The sequence below is a fragment of the Triticum urartu genome, chromosome 1A (genome assembly GCF_056163025.1).
Source record: "Triticum urartu cultivar PI428250 chromosome 1A, HENAU_Tu73, whole genome shotgun sequence".
NCBI lineage: Eukaryota > Viridiplantae > Streptophyta > Magnoliopsida > Poales > Poaceae > Triticum > Triticum urartu.
The window spans coordinates 384,782,415-384,794,455 of record NC_141873.1 but is presented as its reverse complement, the minus strand read 5'-3'; positions in this window follow the sequence as shown (position 1 = coordinate 384,794,455).

Here is a 12,041-nt window from a genome sequence, read left to right as displayed (position 1 = left end):
TCACCCTCTTGAATCTATATTCATACTCACAGTTTTGATTTTGCAGGTCATAGATCTGGTCTTGGAGGTGCTCGTTTTTCTCATGAAGCTTGAAGATTGCCTCCCCAATGTCCTTGACGTCCAGCTTGTGGTTGTTGGTGAACTCTGTGATCATGATGTGATTCGAATCGAGTCCACGCTCCACCATCTCCTGACACTTGAAAACTTCTTGCTCCAATGCCTCGAGCCTTGCCTCTGTGCTTTCGGTATTCCTTGGTCCCTCAGCATCGCGGATGTGCAACAACCCCTCATGCATCTCAATTGTTTGAGGGTGTTGCAGCACTTCTGTGAGGTAGGGGTTGATGAACTTCTCGAAGAACTAGTCCCTGGGGCCGCTTGAAGACGACATGACGACCTGGATCTGTCAGAAAAACAACATGAAACAAAAACAGGAGATTTTTGCGTGATACGGGAGTCAAAACCCCCGGGAGATTATATAATGAATTTTTACCGACCAAAATACGTGTCGTGTACGAAAACTGAGTCCGGAGAGCACACGAGGTGCCCACAAGGTAGGGGGCGCGCCCAGTAGGGTAGGGCGCGCCCTCCACCCTCGTGGAGCCCTCGTGTCCTTCCCAAACTGCTTCTTATTTTTCTATTTTTCTAAATATTCCAAAACGGAGAAATATTGCCTTAAAAACTGTTTTGGAGTCGGTTTACTTACCTTGCCACATACCTATTCCTTTTTGGAGTCTGAAACGTTCCGGAAAGTGTCCCTTATGTATTCCTCCAGGGTTACGGTTTCAATAACATTGGTTTCAACATTTATGGGATTACCTCAGATATAATGTTTGATTCTTTGACCGTTCACCACCTTCGGATTTGTGCCTTCGAAGTTGTTGATTTTTATGGCACCGGAACGATAGACCTCCTCGATAACGTAAGGACCTTCCCATTTAGAGAGAAGTTTTCCTGCAAAAAATCTTAAACGAGAGTTGTATAGCAATACATAATCACCTACATTAAACTCACGCTTTTGCATCCTTTTGTCATGCCATCTTTTAACTTTTTCTTTAAACAACTTGGCATTTTCATAGGCTTGGGTTCTCCATTCATCGAGTGAGCTAATATCAAATAACCTCTTCTCACTGGCAAGTTTAAAATCATAATTGAGCTCTTTAATAGCCCAATATGCCTTGTGTTCTAGTTCGAGAGGTAAGTGACATGCTTTTCCATAAACCATTTTATACGGAGACATACCCATAGGATTTTTATATGCAGTTCTATAGGCCCATAATGCATCATCAAGTTTCTTGGACCAATTTTTTCTAGATCTATTAACAGTCTTTTGCAAAATTAATTTGAGCTCTCTATTACTCAATTCTACTTGAACACTAGACTGAGGATGATAAGGAGATGCAATTCTATGATTAACATCATATTTAGCAGGCATTTTACGGAAAACACCATGAATGAAATGTGAACCAGCACCAGTCATTAAATATCTAGGGACTCCAAATCTTGGAAAAATAACTTCTTTAAGCATTTTAATATAAGCGTTATGATCAGCACTACTAGTTGGAATAGCTTCTACCCACTTAGTAACGTAATGAACAACAACTAAAATATGTGTATATCCATTAGAGGAAGCAAAGGGTCCCATATAGTCAAAGCCCCAAACATCAAATGGTTCAATAACGAGTGAATAGTTCATAGGCATTTCTTGACGTCTACTAATATTACCAATTCTTTGATATTCATCACAAGATAAGACAAACTTACGGGCATCCTTGAAGAGAGTAGGCCAATAAAAACCAGATTGCAATACCTTATGTGCAGTTCTATCTCCAGCATGGTGTCCTCCATAAGCTTCGGAGTGACACTTGCGTAGGATCTGTTCCTGTTCATGCTCAGGTACACAACGTCTAACAACACCATCTACTCATTCTTTATAAATATGTGGGTCATCCCAAAAGTAATGCCTCAAATCATAGAAGAACTTCTTCATTTGCTGGTATGTGAAACTAGGTGGTATAAACTTAGCAACAATGTAATTAGCATAATCAGCATACCATGGAGTAGTATGAGAAGCATTTATGACATTTAATTGCTCATCAGGAAAGCTATCATCAATAGGAAGTGGGCCATCAAGCACATTTTCTAACCTAGACAAGTTGTCTGCAACGGGGTTCTCAGCTCCCTTTCTATCAACAATATGCAGATCAAATTCTTGTAGTAAGAGAACCCATCTAATAAGTCTAGGTTTAGCATCTTTCTTTTCCATAAGATATTTAATAGCAGCATGATCAGTGTGAATAGTTACTTTAGAATCAACAATATAAGGTCTGAACTTATCACAAGCAAATACAACTACTAAGAATTCTTTTTCAGTGGTAGCATAATTTCTTTGAGCATTGTCTAGGGTTTTACTAGCATATTCAATAACATTTAATTTTTTATCAACTCTTTGTCCTAGAACAGCACCTACAGCATAATCACTAGCATCACACATAATTTCAAAGGGTAAATTCCAATCAGGTGGCTGAACAATAGGTGCAGAGATTAATGCTTTCTTAAGTATTTCAAATGCTTCTACACAATCATCATAAAAAAACAAATGGTATACCTTTTGTAATATATTAGTCAGAGGCCGAGAAATTTTTGAGAAGTCCTTAATGAACCTCCTATAAAATCCGGCGTGACCAAGGAAATTTCTTATACCTTTGATGTCCTTGGGACATGGCATCTTTTCAATAACATCAACCTTGGCTTTATCAACCTCAATACCTCTTTCAGAAACATTATGCCTCAGGACAATACCTTCATTAACCATAAAGTGGCACTTTTCCCAATTCAAGACAAGATTAGTTTCTTCACATCTCTGCAAAACTCGATCAAGATTTCTCAAGCAATCATCAAAAGAAGATCCATGGACGGAGAAATCGTCCATGAAAACCTCACAAATCTTTTCACAAAAGTCAGAGAATATAGCCATCATGCATCTTTGAAAGGTAGCAGGTGCATTACATAAACCAAAAGGCATACGTCTATAAGAAAAAGTACCAAAAGGGCATGTAAAAGTAGTCTTTGATTGATCTTTGGCTGACACAGGTATTTGAGAGAAACCAGAATAACCATCTAGAAAGCAAAAATGTGTATGTTTGGATAATCTTTCTAGCATTTGATCGATAAAAGGTAAGGGGTAATGATCCTTTTTAGTAGCCTTATTTAATTTGCGGAAATCAATTACCATCCTATAACCTGTAATAATTCTTTGAGGAGTCAATTCATCTTTATTATTAGGAACAATAGTAATACCTCCCTTCTTAGGGACACAACGGACATGACTTACCCATTGACTATCAGCAACAGGATAGATTATACCTGCCTCAAGGAGCTTTAGTATTTCCTTTCTTACCACTTCTTTCATTTTAGGATTCAGCCGTCGTTGATGATCACGAACTGGTTTAACATCTTCTTCCAAATTAATTTTATGTTGACATAGAGTGGGACTAATGCCCTTAAGATCATCAAGAGTATACCCAATAGCAGCACAGTGCTTCTTCAGTGTTTTCAATAATCTCTCTTCCTCATGCTCTGAAAGGTTAGCACTAATAATAACATGATATATCTTTTTCTCATCAAGATAAGCATATTTAAGAGTATCAGGTAACGGTTTAAGCTGAAACACGGGATCACCCTTGGGTGGAGGAGGATCCCCTAGGATTTCAACATGCAAATTGTGTTTCAGAATAGGTTCCTGTTTAAAGAATACTTCATCTATTTCCCTTCTTTCATTCATAAACATATCATTTTCATGGTCTAGCAAATATTGTTCTAAAGGATCACTAGGAGGTACGACGATAGAAGCAAGACCAATAATTTCATCCTTACTAGGTAATTCTTCTTCACGGTGTTGTCTACTAAATTTAGAAAAATTAAATTCATGAGACATATCATCTAAACTGATAGTAACAACATCCCTTTTGCAATCTATGGTAGCATTAACAGTGTTCAGGAAGGGTCTACCAAATATAATGGGACAAAAGCTATCTTATGGGGAACCAAGAACAAGAAAATCAGCAGGATATTTAGTTTTCCCACACAAGACTTCAACATCTCTAACAATTCCCATTGGTGAAATGGTATCTCTATTGGCAAGTTTAATTGTGACATCAATATCTTCTAACTCAACAGGTGCAATATCATGCATAATTTCTCTATAAAGGCTAATAGGTATTGCAGTAGCACTAGCACTGGCACGCATATCACATAAGCCATGATAAAAATGATCTCCTATTTTAACAGAAATAACAGGCATGCCTACCACACATCTAGGTTTATCTTTAGCACAAGGTTTAGCAATTCTAGCAGTTTCATCATAGAAATAAATAACATGCCCATCAATATTATCAGACAAGAGATCTTTAACAATAGCAATATTAGGTTCAACTTTAACTTGCTCAGGAGGTGTATATGTTTTAATATTGCTTTTACGAACCACAGTTGAAGCTTTAGCATGATCCTTTATCATAACAGGAAAAGGTAGTTTCTCAACATATGCAGTAGGAACAACAGGATCATTATAAGTGACAATCTTTTCTTCAACTTTAATAGGTGCAGCTACTTTTACTTCTATGGGAGGATGATATTTAAACCACTTCTCCTTGGGGAGATCAACATAAGTAGCAAAAGATTCGCAGAAAGAACTTACTATCTCAGAGTCAAGTCCATATTTAGTGCTAAATTTACAGAAAACATCGGTATCCATAAAAGATTTAACACAATCAAACTTAGGTGTCATACCTGACTCCTTACCTTCGTCGAGATCCCAATCGTCAGAGTTGCTTTTAATTCTTTCCAATAAATCCCATTTGAATTCAATAGTCTTCATCATAAAAGAGCCAGCACAAGAAGTATCGAGTATGGTGTGATTGTTATCAGAAAGCCGAGCATATGAATTTTGAATAATCATTTCTCTTGAGAGCTCATGATTGGGGCATGAATAAACATTGATTTAAGCCTCCCCCAAGCTTGAGTGATGCTTTCACCTTCGCGAGGCCAAAAATTATATATATATATAATTGCGATCACGATGAACAAGATGCATAGGATAAAACTTCTGATGAAATTCCAATTTCAATCGTTTGTAATTCCAAGACCCCATATCATCACATAGCCTATACCATGTCGATGCATCTCCCTTCAAAGATAAAGGGAAGACCTTCGTCTTAACAACATCTCTGGGTACACCTGCAAGCTTAAATAATCCACAAACTTCATCCACATATATTAGATGCTCATCAGGATTTTTTGTTCCATATCCTAAAAAGGGATTAGCTAGTAGTTTTTCTATCATACCCGAAGGAATTTCAAAGCAGACATTTTCATTTTCATTTTTGTTTTCAGTAGGTTCAGTAGGTTGAGGAGAAACTCTTTGCTCTACTGGTCAGGGTGAAGATACCCCGAACAAGCCCCTCGGAGGATTACTTTCCATAGTAACAAGTGACAGTAAATTTCAGCACACTATATAAATTTTTCCTTACCAAATTCCACCTACCAAAGGCGCTTCACTCCCCGACAACGGTGCCAGAAAAGAGTCTTGATGACCCACAAGTATAGGGGATCTATCGTAGTCCTTTCGATAAGTAAGAGTGTCGAACCCAACGAGGAGCAGAAGGAAATGATAAGCGGTTTCCAGCAAGGTATTCTCTGCAAGTACTGAAATAAGTGGTAACATATAGTTTTGTGATAGGATAATTTGTAACGAGCAACAAGTAACAAAAGTAAATAAAGTGCAGCAAGGTGGCCCAATCCTTTTTGTAGCAAAGGACAAGCCTGGACAAACTCTTATATAGAGAAAAGCGCCCCCGAGGACACATGGGAATATCGTCAAGCTAGTTTTCATCACACTCATATGATTCGCGTTTGGTACTTTGATAGTTTGGTATGTGGGTGGACCGGTGCTTGGGTACTGCCCATACTTGGACAAGCATCCCACTTATGATTAACCTCTATTGCAAGCATCCGCAACTACAACAAAAGTATTAAGGTAAACCTAACCATAGCATGAAACATATGGATCCAAATCAGCCCCTTACGAAGCAACGCATAAACTAGGGTTTAAGCTTCTGTCACTCTAGCAACCCATCAGCTACTTATTACTCCCCAATGCCTTCCTCTAGGCCCAAACAATGGTGAAGTGTCATGTAGTCGACGTTCACATAACACCACTAGAGGAGAGACAACATACATCTCATCAAAATATCGAACGAATACCAAATTCACATGACTACTAATAGCAAGACTTCTCCCATGTCCTTAGGAACAAAAGTAACTACTCACAAAGCATAAACATGTTCATAATCAGAGGGGTATTAATATGCATATAGGATCGGAACATATGATCTTCCACCAATTAAACCAACTAGCATCAACTACAAGGAGTAATTAACACTACTAGCAACCTACTAGCACCAATCCCGGACTAGGAGACAAGAATTGGATACAAGAGATGAACTAGGGTTTTGAGAGGAGATGGTGCTGATGAAGATGTTGATGGAGAATGCCCTCTCCCAATGAGAGGAGCATTGGTGATGGCGATGGCGATGATTTCCCCCTCCGGGAGGGGAGTTTCCCCAGCAGAACAGCTCCGCCAGAGCCCTAGATTGGTTCCGCCAAGGTTCCTCCTCGTGGCGGCGAAGTTTCATCTGAGAAGATGGATTGCCATTTTTTCCCATCAAAAGACTTCATATAGCAGAAGATGGCCACCGGAGTGCCACCAGGGGGCCCACGAGGTAGGGGGGCGCGCCGAGGGGGTAGGGCGCGCCCCCCACCCTTGTGGGCAGGGTGTGCCCCCTGGTGAATCTCTTCCACTGAGTATTTTTTATATATTCTGAAAACGTCTTCCGTGAAGTTTTAGTACTTTTGGAGCTGTGCAGAATAGGTCTCTAATATTTGCTCCTTTTCCAGCCCAGAATCCCAACTGCCGGTATTCTCCCTCTTGATGTGAAACTTGTAAAATAAGAGAGAATAGGCATAAGTATTGTGGCATAATGTGTAATAACAGCCCATAATGCAATAAATGTCGATATAAAAGCATGATGCAAAATGGACGTATCAGTGTGCCACCGCCCCAGCCACCTGCCCGTGTCGTTAGTTCCCCGTGCTCTGTCAGCCCCTGGCCACCTATAGATCGAACCTTGGCCACTAGCACGCAGTCCGCGTGGGGATGTACTGGATCTCCCGCGAGTTTCGCCCCCATGCTCTGCTCCAATCCATTCTTTCTACCGCTACATCAGAGACCCGATTCTGCAATCAATGTGAGTTCAAAAGTGCATGAACTGAAGAAATACACTCCAGGTTTCATAAAAAGGCAGTGGTGAGCTCCTGCACAACCGGCGTCCGGTGAGTGGATCGTTGCCTGCGTCCCCTCATGTCCCTATGCATCATCGTTGGCACCGAGGTAGCCTGCCTCGCTGGTCAAGTTAGCCCATGTCTAATTCTCCTGGTAGAAATTCGTCTACCCTGTACTTGTCCGTAAACAAAACCAAAGGCTTGCTGCTTCCTCAATTCTTGTGTCCATCATTCCTGCTGCTCCTAGAGAATTTGTACTGCAGATTGCCTCGCCCCTATGACACAATCTCTTATCCATGCTTTTTCCACTAACAAGTGCTGCTAGAGCTGGCCGTATGGGCACACCAAACTAAAAAAAGTGGTGAGTGGAGGAGTGGCTTGATTGTGAATGCATAAGAGATACGTGCTTGTGAGAGGATAGTGTACTACTGTAGAAAACACCATTTGTGGTGGAAAAGAGAGCACGTGTAATACTCTAGCAAGAAAGGACACGTGTTCTACTCCAAGAAAAAACAATTTATTTTTTGAAGCTATTCTTGGTTGGATTTAGACATTTATCTTGTGTAGTTATGTTCTCTTTGTGTGTTTATTAAGTCACAAATATTTCAGGGGGAGAAGTATGATTTTCTTATTTTATAAAAAGGTAAGTTCACGTTCACAAAAAGATTAAAGAAAACATACCTCCCGTTCCCTCCTGTAGGAGGATCCGCCCTGGGAGTTCTTTCTGTAGCAGTTCAATATTGCTCCATTTGGCAATTGGTGTTCTGTTGTTTTGGCACTTCTGTTAACAAAGATAGAAGATGCCCATTGTCTAGCACTTTCTGTTCAGTAGATGATGTTCATGCATAAAAAATGCAAGACAATCTACAAGTAATTGTTTTAAATGTGTTTACTCTTTTGAATGTTTTAAATAGATTGTGAGCAACAGTTGGATAGTTTCTGTAAGAAGTTGTGTGTATTTATTTCTGACAATTCGTTGTGTTTATTAGAAAGACGGAAGTTCAACATGTGAAACTTGCACAATTCATTGTATATGAAAAAAGAAATAAACAACATAAAGATCACCATAAAAAAGATGGATCTTTTCACACTGCAAAAAAAGAACATCTCACAGTACAAAATCAGTGTTTGTTTCTCTTTTCCAAAATAGGAATAAAAGTAACATGTTGGAGCTATTTTTCCTTATGTCTCCGCAAAATCAGTGTTCGTCTCCCTAATGCGCTCCACCACGCACGGCCCCCATCTTGCCTCCCCAATAGAACCAAGAAATATGAATTCAAAAAATAGAGCAATTTTAGTGTATATAAAAAACTAATATTTCTTCTCATTACTAAAGAATGAATGGAAGAAGTTCATATTAAAATAACAGAACAGGTAAAAAAGTTTAGAAAAAATGATTTCCCATGTTTTCATGTTAAAAATGATGTTATTCTCTATTCTCTAGAAGTTGAAATTTAAATAACAAACCGGTTCAATATTTATTACAAAACAAGGATTTTTCCGTCACTAAAAATATAAACCAAGAAGTTAAAAATTAGAAAAAGAGAGCAGTACAATATTTATAAAAAATAGATTTTCCTTGGTACTAAAACAATAACATCAGGAAGTTCAAATTAAAATAATGAAGTAGTTCGTTGTACATTGAAAACTGGAATTCTTTCCGTTTCTAGGAAAATAAAAGTATGAAGTTCAATTTAAAAAAATGCTTAAAAATTATTTAGAAACATATTTTCCCAAAGAATAATACTAAGAAGTTCAAATTAAAATAATAAAGAAGTCTGAGGATTAGAGAAAATTCAGATTTTTCTTGTTACTAAAGAATAAAACAAAGAAGTTTAAATTTTAAAAAAAAAGAACAGCTAAATTAGTTAAAAAAAGAGATTGTCACTGTTTCCAAAAAATCTAGAAGTTCAAAGCAAAATAACGAAGTGGTTCGGTGTTCATTAAAAAACTAGGATTTTACCGTTATTAAAATACTCAGATATCCCTTAATATTAAAAAATCAACCATGAAGTTTAAATTGAAAGAAACAATGAAAGTTGATGTTTATTTAAAAATAAAAACAATTCTTTAATTGAAAATAAAATGTGAAGTTCAAATAAAAATAACACATAAGTTCGAAGTATATTAAACCCTAGGATTCACAAGTTCACAAAAATGTCATTTTTAGCGTTTTTAAAAAACTCAATTTTTTCTTGTTACTAAAGAATAAAACCAAGATATTCAAATTAAAATAACGGAGCAACTCGATGTCCAGAAAAACCTCATATTCTTCATTACTAGGAAAAAAGTATTTTAGTTCAATTCAAATAAAGTTGTTCGATGCTTTCTTAGAAAAGTCGATTTTTTTCTTCAATAAAATTAGAAATAAGAAGTTCAAATTAAAATAACAGAAAAGTAGAGAGTTTATAAAATACATAGATTTACATGTTAAAAAAATCGATACCATTTTTGGGATTAAAATAACAAGTTTCGACAGGTATATCATTTGTGTAACTCCGTCGAATAGGGTGAGGAACAACAAACAAAAATACGCGACTGAAGTTTAAGGTGAAAACCACGAGCAGTTCAACTACTACACGGAATGCATTTTAGGTGATATTAAAATCAATACTCCCTCCATCCGAAAATAGTTGTCATCAAAATGGATGAAAAGGGATGTATCTAGAACTAAAATACGTCTAAATACATCTCCTTTTATCCATTTTGATGACAAGTATTTCCGGACAGAGGGAGTACAAAACTAAAAGCATGAAAGGGTTTTTACAAGAAGTTCAGGTCCTCCCCCCTGCGTGGTTCAAAATTTCTAGTTTGAGACTCCGAATTTGAATCTAATGTCTACATGAAAAAGTTGCTCCTATTCATAAGATTTCCAACAATATATTATATGCCACATTGAGATATAAGGTTTAAAAGTTTCATGTACACCAATTAAAACACGTTTTGATGTATTCAACAAACTATTTTGAACCTTCACAAGTATGAAAATGTGATCAACACGGGAAAGTTGCGAGTTTTCAGCAGCTTTCCATCGGTATACCATTTGCTCAATTTTGGTAAGTGGTTGTGCAGTTATGCGCAAAAAACAACGCATGAAAAACAGAGTGAAGTTCAAACAAAATGCTCCAGAAGTTCAACCTCTTCACGCAGTGCATTTTCAAAGACTCTGTTTTTGCAATGAAGGCAGAGCGCATGATCTAAGAAGTTCTAATTGAAAACTACCAGAAATTCGCGTACTACACGGTGTGCATTTTGTATTAAAAATAATGAAAAAGCAAAGGCTAAAAATTTTGTTGCTAGAAGTTCAAGTGCTCGGCCCGAGAAAGTTCAAAAATTCTTGTGAGAGAGGTTGAACAAAAGTACATGACCGAAGTTCAAGGTGAAAATACCGGAAGTTCAACTACTACACGGAATGCCTTTTAGATAAAAAATATAAGAATAGAAAACTAAAAGCTTCAAAGGTGTTTTGCAGCAAGTTCACGTGCTCTTCCCGGTGAAGTTCAAGATCTCTAGTGCGAGACGTCCAACCTTCAATTACATGTAAAAAACTGGCAAAAAACGACGTTGTTTTAGCCTTTTTTAAAACTGCTTTCAAACAACAACAAAATTTGTAACATCTGTTTGCATGAAAAAGATGCTCCTATTCATAAGCTTTCCAATAGTATATTATATGCTATTCCTATGAGCGGTTTAAAATTTGCATGTATACCATTTAAAACATGTTTCTATACATTCAAAAAATTATTTTGAACTGTCACAAGCATGAAAACTGATCAACGCGGGAAAGTTGCGTGTTTTCAACAACTTTCCATCAGTATATGATTTGCTCAATTCCGGTAAGTGGTTTGGGAGTTACTGGCAAAAAACAATACACCCAAAACAGAGTGAAGTTGAAACAGATATGCCCGAGAAGTTCAACTACTTCACGCAGTGTATTTCCATTCGTGATGAAGGCAAAAATCATGTCTCGTCATTGTCTAATTTACTTCAAAACAGTAAGAATGTCATTTGTGTAAGTTCAAGTCCTCCGTCGGAGAAAGTTAAAAAAATTATTGTGAGAGTGGTTTGTACAAAAGGAATATCATTTGTGTAACACTAACGAATTGATGAGAAAATTAAAAAGCGAAAATACATCACAAAAGTTCAACGTGAAAACAACAGGAAGTTCAAATACTATAGTGAATGAATTTCAGATGAAAAACTTTTAAAATCATCGTGAGTATGAAAAAATGATCAACACGGGAAAGTTGCGTGTTTACAACAGCTTTCCACTGGTATATCACTTGCTCAGTTCCGGTGAGTGGATGGGGAGCTAGGAGAAAAAAACCTACTTGAAAAATAGAGTGAAATTCAAGTAAACATGCCGAGAAGTTCAAGTTCTTCACGCGGTGCATTTTTGAAGAATCTGTTTCGCGATAAAGGCGGAATGAATGATCCCGCCGTTTTCAAATTACTTGAAAATGGCTAGGAATCAGAGAAAACCATCAACACTAAAAAATTTCACATTTTCCATAGCATTTCAATGGTATATTATTTGCCCCATTCCGATAAAAGTTGTAAAAATTACAGCGAAAATACATCTTTAGTGATTTTCAAAATTGACATAAAACAGTAATGAATTGGGAGAAATAATATATACCAATAAGTTCCATATTTCCTCAAGCTTTCTAATGCCATATCATTTGCTGCATTCAGACATAAGGTCA